The 7,571-nt window shown below is 39.1% G+C and overlaps 1 pseudogene; it reads right to left on the bottom strand.

Annotated features, from left to right (window-relative positions):
- Positions 1-3,888: 3,888 nt before the first annotated feature.
- LOC102822916 lies at positions 3,889-5,098 on the bottom strand (annotated as a pseudogene).
- Between the last annotated feature and the right edge of the window lie 2,473 nt (positions 5,099-7,571).

Here is a 7,571-nt window from a genome sequence, read left to right as displayed (position 1 = left end):
GATAGAACAACCAGAAAGAAACTTGACAAAGACACAGAAGAACTAAACAACACAATCAGCCAACTGGACCTCATAGATGTGCACAGAACATTTAACCCAACAACTGCACAATACACATTCTTTTCCAGCGCACATGGAACATTCTCCAGAATAGACCATGTTTTAGGCCACAAAACATCTCCATAAATTTACAAATATCAAAATACTACAAAGCATTTTCTCAGACCAAAATGCTATTGAATTAGAAATCAACAATAGGAAGACCAAGGAAATCAAGTCAAATACATGGAAACTGAATAACACCTTGCTGAAAAGCGACTGGGTAGTAGAAGAAATTAAATGTGAATTCACAAAGTTCCTAGAAATAAATGAGAATGAAAACACAACATACCAAAATCTTTGGGACATGGCGAAAGCAGTGCTGAGCTGAAAGGACAATATAATGCAATAAACACACACATCCATAAAGAAGAAAGAAACAAAATTGACACATTAACACAGCATCTACAGCAATTAGAAATAGACCAACAGAAGGAATCCACAGCCACCAAAAGAAAAGAAATAATAAAGATTAGAGCAGAAATAAATGAGATAGAAAACAGAAAAACTATAGAAACAACAAGACAAGAAGCTGGTTCTTTGAAAGAATTAACAAAATCGACAGACTATTGGCAAACCTAACAAAAGAAAAGAGGGAGAAGACACAAATAACATGCATTAGAAACATGGGTAATGTCACAACAGAACCAAAGGAAATCAAAAGGATAGTAACAGAATACTATGAAGAGTTGTACTCCAACAAATTTGAAAACTTAGAAGAGATGGATACATTTTTAGATAAACACGACCTTTCAAGTGGACATTTCCCATCTCTGAAGATATGGATGTGGTTCAGGCTTCCACCTATAGTCTTATGTATTGCAGAGGCTCCTGAGGAAGCCTCCTTCACTGGGCACGTTGTAGCCCCATTTTAGGTATTCCAATCAGTCATAGGCAGAAGATGGACTTACAAGCTTTCTATAGTGATGTTTCTGGCTATTCCTTTCTCTCCCCCTCTAGTGTCTATTTTATAGTATAATGCAAGGAAAACCAAGAATCAAAAGACAGCCAAGCATCTTAACATTATTCCCCCCTTTTCCCCATTCCAACCATGCTCAATCTCTGTATCCCAGAGCCGTGTTGTTCCAAGGTTGTGCATACATCATTATTTACGTCTGTCCCACTTTACCCATTCAAACCTGCGTAATTGTTCTCCCATCTGCTTTGTTCTTCCATTCCTATCTCCCATCTTGTATATTGTCCCCCTCCCCAGCACCCAAACTGTCCTGTGTCTAATCCCTGCCCTGTGCTCCACCTTCCCCTCCCTCTGCTCACCCACCCCAACATCCCAGCAATCAGCAAAGACCCCCTCCTCCACCCCTCTTTAGTATGGGTTCTTTTTCTTAGTCTTTTACAGTAGTGGTCCTATGCAGTATTTCTCTTTTTGTTACTATTTTCACTCAACATAATGCCCTCAAGGCTCATCCATGTTATGTGGTGGCATGCAGCCTCCTTGTTATTTTTCAAGGTAGCCTAATATTCCATTGTGTGTATGTACCACAGTTTGTTTATCTTCAGTTGATGGGCACTTTGGCTGACTCCATCTTTTTGCTATTATAAATAGTGCTGCTATGAACATTAGTGTGCATATGTCTTCTCGTGTTGTGGCTCGTTTTTCTTGTGGGTAAATACCAAGTAGAGGAATTGCTGGACCATAAGGTATTTCTATTTTCAACCTTCTAAGGAAATGCCATATTGCTTTCCAGAGAGGTTGGACCATTTAGCAGTCCCACCAGCAATGCAGGAGTGTCCCAGTCTCTCCACATCCCCACCAGCATTTATTGTCCTCTACATTTTTCAACTTTGCTGTTTTTCTTGGTGTGAGATGATATCTCATTGTTGTTTTGATTTGCATCTCTCTAATGGTTAGTGACTGTGAACATTTCTTCATATGTTTGTTGGCTGCCCAGATCTCTTCCTTGGTGAAGTGTCTGTTCATGTCCTGTGCCCACTTTTTAATTGGGTTATTTGTCTTTTTCTTGTAGAGGTGTTGTAATTTCCTATATATTTTAGAAATGAGTCCCTTGTCTGATATGTCATCGCAAAATATTTTTTCCCATTCTGTGGGTTCCCTTTTTACTCTTCTGGTGAAGTCTTTTGATGCACATAAATTTTTAATTTTTAGTATGTCCCACTCATCTATTTTGTCTACTTTTGTTTGTGTGGTTTTCAAAATGTTTTGTAGTCTGTGTATTCCCTGAATTAGTGCCCTCACATTTGTCCCTATTTTTTCATTGATGACCTTCATAATTCTGGGATTCACATTTAGGTCCTTAATCCATGTTGAGTTGGTTTTTGTATAAAGTGTGAGGTGAAGGTCTTGTTTCAATCTTTTGTATATCGCCTTCCAGTTCTGCAAGCACCATCTGTTGAAGAAAGTATCACCTCCCCATGCGATATATTTAGGTACTTTGTCAAAAATCAGTTGGCTGTATGTAGATGGGTTAATTTCTGGATTCTCGATTCTGTTCCATTGATCTATGTATCTTTCATTGTACCAATACAAAGCTTTTTTGACCAATGTAGCCATGTAGTAAAGTTTGAAGTCGGTGAGAGGCATCCAACCTTATTCTTCTTCTTAAGCAGTGCTTTGCTTATCCTGGGTCTCTTTCCTTTCCATATGAAGTTTGTGATTGTTTTTTCCATCTCTTTGAAGAACATCATTGGAATCTGGATTGGGATTGCATTATATGTGTAAATTGCTTTGGGCAGTATTCACATTTTCACAATGTTAAGTCTTCCTATCCAGGAGCATGGTACATTCTTCCATTTTTGTCAAGTTTCTTAGTTTCTTTTAGCTTTCTTTGTATAAGTCCTTTGTTTCTCTGGTTACATTTATTCCTAGATATTTCATCCTTTGGGTGGTTATTGTAAATGGTATTGCTTTCCTAATTTCCTTTTCAATGCTGTCGTTTTTGGTATATAGGAATCTAACTGATTTTTGTATGCTGAACTTATATCCTGCCACTTTGCTGAATCTTCCAATGAGGTCCAGTAGCTTTTTACTGAGCCTTTGGGGTTTTCTATCTTCCATCTTCTTTTGATTCTTTCCTTGTCATTCTTTATTTTTTCCCATAGAATTCTTCAATATTGCCAATTGAGGCTTTAATTTTTTTTCTTTAGTTCTTTCGGGTTGAGGAATGTCATGTTTATTCTCCTCTTTTGGTGTTCTAACTCTAAATCTTTCCATATTTCATTATAATACCTTATTCTGTCTTCTTAAGTCACCCTTTGAAATTTTTTCTTCAGCTCTTTTACTTCATAATATCCTTTACTTGCTTTAGCTATACTGCATTCAAGAGCAAGTTTAAGAGTCTCTCTGACATCTGCTATGCTCTTTCCTTTTTCTTTTGTCTTTTTTGATGAGTTTTTCCTTTCTTCACATTTATTGTTCTTGATATCATCTCATAATTTGTCCAGTCTTCCATCATTGATGTTGAATATTCCAAATCTATTTTTTAATGAGTTATTTATAATTTTTTATTTTGTACATAAAACCACTGGTGATGTTGCCTATTTGCACCTTCAGGATCACACTGGAGTACATGTGGCCAAACACTTGGTGGGAAGCACAGTAAGAAAAACAATGATTTGGGTAGCTCACATGATTATAAAGCTAAGGATTCCAACAGGGTTCCAGATAGTCAAGCTTGGCTTGGCAGCAGCTCTAATAAAATAGTAAGAACATCAAAAGGAAGGGAGTTAATTACCAGAGGCCATGCTGCACTGGTCTGATGCCTGGAGCTGCCATTTGCATCAGGATCACAAGCCTGCCCAGAGCTTAGTTGCCTACTCAGAGCTTAGTTGGCAAGGGGTTTCTGAACTTTTGGCCCAAAACTTAGCCTTGATGCTCAGTTCCTCTTCAATTCTGAGGATCTGGTTGTACTTGACCAAGTGTTCAGATTGTTATGGTGTATCCGTCTTGATATGTCCAGTGCAGAGCTCCATAACCAGGTCAGCAATGAACGTATCCTCAGTCTCCCCAGAATGATGACACAGCATAACACCCCACCCATTGAACTGGGCTAGCTTGCAAGTCTGAAGAGATTGGTCATGGAGCTGACCTGGTTCATTTTGAGCAGGAGGCAGTTGTATGACTGCCCACTCATGGCCTTGGCAATTTGCTTTGGGTTGGTCACTACGAGATCATCCCTTACCACCTGGTTCCCCAAACTGGCAGTGAACTTCATCCAAGCATCTCAGTCATCTTGGTCAAAGCAGTCCTCAATAGACACCACTGGGTGGTCCTTAATGAAGGACTTTTACAGGTCTGCCAGCTGGTCAGTTGAGATGGACCTGCTGGGGTCATTAGGAGATTTGAAATCCAGGTCATACTTCCCAGACTGGAAGAACTCTGAGGTGGCTATATCCATGCTGATTACCACCTTGTCAATAAAACCAACTTTCCCAAGTGCATTCTTAAGCAGCTCCAAGGCTTCTTTGTTCTCTAGGATGTTAAGGGCAAACCTGCCTTCATCCCCATGTTGGTAACATTCTTTCTGTACTTCTCCTTTATGACATTCTTAAGGTTGTAGTAACCCTCACCTCTGATGCACATAGCTTCCTTAAAGTTTGCTGCTCCAATGTGGAGGATCATGAACTCCTCCATGTGAGAACCACCGTTGATCACATTGTAAGTGGGAACTGGCAGGATGATTTCAGAATTGTCAGCCAAGTTAGCAATGTGAAAGTACAGGAGGACTCAACAACTCCAGTCTTGCAGACTGCAAGGGCACACACATAATGGCGTTTGTCCCAAATTTTGACTTATTCTCAGTTCTATTCATCTACCATCAGTTTGTTGATCTTCTCCTGTTCCACAACGTTCAGCTTCTTGTTAACTACAGATACCAGATCTTGTCATTGTCCCGTAGCTCCAGGGCCTCACCACTGGGCATGTACCTAAGAACAAATCTTTTGAAATGTAAAGATCAACCCCAACAGTGGGATTTTCACGGGAGTCAAAGATCTGCTTGGCATGAATCTTGAGAATAGACATGGTGACTTCCTGACTGCTGATTCTCATTGCCCAGGAAGGAAGTGGAGGGTGTTACAGACACCAAGGTGAACATTAGATGAGTGATGTGCAGGCATTGTGACTATCAAATTTAATTTGGAGATGTTCTTTAAATTCAGGTGGGATATACTCAAGGTTGTGCTTTGTCTCTCATGAACTTGTTTTAATTTTCTTCAGTTTTCATCTGAATTTGCATATGAACAATTACACAGTTGTCCCCTAGCCTTGCTCTGACTGATAATATTAAGCTTCTCCATCATCTTTTTCCAGAGATGTAGTTAATTTTATTCCTGTGCACCCCATCCAGGGAAAGCCATGTATATTGCCATTTATGTTGTTCAAAAGAAATGTGTTAGCAGTGATGAAGTAATGGGTCTTGCAAAATTCTATAATGAGTTTTCTGGAATTATTTCTATCACCAATAGCATATTTTCCAGCTGCCAATCAGTCCTCTTTGTTTCCATCAATGCATCTTGATTCCGTGTTTGATTAATTCCAGACAGAAGAATTTAGTAGGATTCTTTAATTTCTTCATCATTGATTTTAGTAGCTAATTTTTAATTTTTTAAATTTCAATAATAGTCATATTATTCTTACTATAATTAACTGGTCTTCTTTGTATACATGTAGATATCCTCTCTTTGATAGCATTATATTACAAGATAGATCTTAGAATTTTCTTTTGGACACCATTCCTCTTCAATTTGCCATTCTCAACATAACAGATTATATGATTGTTCAATAGTAGATAATGTGATTGTCAATTCAGTATAGGCAATACCCAGCTATATCAGCACACTAATAGAACACATGTGTTCTGTTTCATTTTTGACAATGTCCATTTTCCTGGATTTAAACTTCATATATTCCACACTCCAATTATTAATGAATATTTTCAGATATGTCTTCTCATTTTGAGTGTCACGGAGTTGTTGTTAGGTGCCATCAAATCAGAACTGACTCATAGCAACTCTATGCACAACAGAACAAAACACTGCCCAATCCTGGGCCAACCTCACAATTATTGCCACGTGCAAGTCCATTGATGCTGCCACTTGGCCAATCCATCTCTTTGGGTGTCTTCCTCTTTTTCTCTGACCCTCCACATTACCAAATATGCTATACTTCTCCAGCGACTGGTCCCTCCTGACAATATGTCCAAAGTATGAGAGACAAAGTTTGGCCATCCTGGCCTCAAAGGAGCACTCTGGCTGCACTTCTTCCAACACAGATCTGTTTGTTCTTTTGGCAGCCCATTGTACTTTCAATATTCTCCTCTAACACCATAACTCAAAAGCATCAATTCTTCTATGGTCTTCCTTATTCACTGTCCAGCTTTCCATGCATATGAGGTTATTAAAAACACCATGGCGTGGGTTAGGCGCACCTTAGTCCTCAAGCTGACAACTTTGCTCTTCAATACTTTATAAAGGTCTTGTGCAGCAGACTTGCCTGATACAATATGTCGTTTGATTTCTTGACTGCTTCTTCCATGATTGTTGATAGTTGATCCAAGAAGAATGAAGTCCTTGGCAGCTTCAATCTTTTCTCCATTGATAAGAATCTTGTTTATTGGTCCAGTGGTGAGGACTTTTGTTTTCTTTACATTGAGATGTAATCCATACTGAAGGTTGTGCTCTTTGATCTTCATCAGTAAATATTTCAAGTATTCTTCACTTTCAGCCAGCAAGGTTGTATCATCTGCATATCGCAGGTTGTTAATGAGTCTTCCTCCAATCCTAATGCCATGTTTTTCTTCATTTAACCCAACTTCTCAGATTGTTTGTTCAGCATATGTGTTGAATAAGTATGATGAAAGAATACAACCCTGTCGCACAACTTTCTTAATTTTAAACCATTCAGTGTTCCCATTTTCTGTATGGTGCATGTACAGCTTCCTCATGAGCACAGGAATACTCATACTTTGCAATGTTGTCCATAGATTGTCATGATCCACACAATTTAAAGCCTTTGAATAGTCAATAAAGCACAGGTAAACATCTTTCTGATATTCTCTGCTTTCAGCCAAGATCCATCGGACATCAGCAATGAAATCCCTCATTCCACGGCCTCTTCTGAATCTGGCTTGAACCTCTGGAAGTTCTCTGTCAATGGATGCTTGCAACCATTTCTGTATTACCTTTAGAAAACTTTACTCTCATGGGATATCAAAGATATTGTCCATTCCTTGCACTATATTATAAAACAGACACTAGAGGGGGAGAGAAAGGAATAGCCAGACACATCACCATAGAAAGCTTGTAAGTCTGTCTTCTGCCCATAACTGATTGGAATACCTAAAATGGGGTTACAACATGCCCAGTGAAGGAGGGTTCCTGTGGAGCCTCTGCGTTGCATAAGACTATAGGTGGAAGCCTGAACCACATCTAGATCTTCAGAGATGGGAAATTTCCACTTGAAAGGACGAGCCGACCAGCCTGGAGTGGCTAGAGGA

Source organism: Chrysochloris asiatica, unplaced genomic scaffold, assembly GCF_000296735.1.
Source record: "Chrysochloris asiatica unplaced genomic scaffold, ChrAsi1.0 scaffold00231, whole genome shotgun sequence".
In the NCBI taxonomy this organism is placed as follows: domain Eukaryota; kingdom Metazoa; phylum Chordata; class Mammalia; order Afrosoricida; family Chrysochloridae; genus Chrysochloris; species Chrysochloris asiatica.
The sequence above is the reverse complement of the archived record's forward strand: the minus strand, read 5'-3'. Positions and strand labels throughout refer to the sequence as shown.